The sequence below is a fragment of the Odontomachus brunneus genome, unplaced genomic scaffold, assembly GCF_010583005.1.
Source record: "Odontomachus brunneus isolate Ranch 3 - 2012 unplaced genomic scaffold, Obru_v1 Obru_scaffold_086, whole genome shotgun sequence".
Classification (NCBI taxonomy): Eukaryota; Metazoa; Arthropoda; class Insecta; order Hymenoptera; family Formicidae; genus Odontomachus; species Odontomachus brunneus.
The window spans coordinates 155,464-155,704 of record NW_022639536.1 but is presented as its reverse complement, the minus strand read 5'-3'; positions in this window follow the sequence as shown (position 1 = coordinate 155,704).

Sequence of the window (241 nt, the reverse complement as noted above, 5' to 3'; positions counted from 1 at the left end):
GCGCATCGAGAGCTCCAAAAAGTTTACGGAGATGCTGCTCTAAGTGAAACAACGTGCCGTGATTGGTTTCGTCGCTTCAAAGACAGTGATTTCGATGTTGACGACCGTCCGCGTGAAGGAAGGCCAAAAACCTTCGCAGACGCTGAATGGAGGCATTGCTCGATGAGGATCCGTGCCAAACGCAAGAACAGCTTGCTTCAGCATTAGGAGTTACCCGCCAAGCCATTTCCAAGCGATTGCA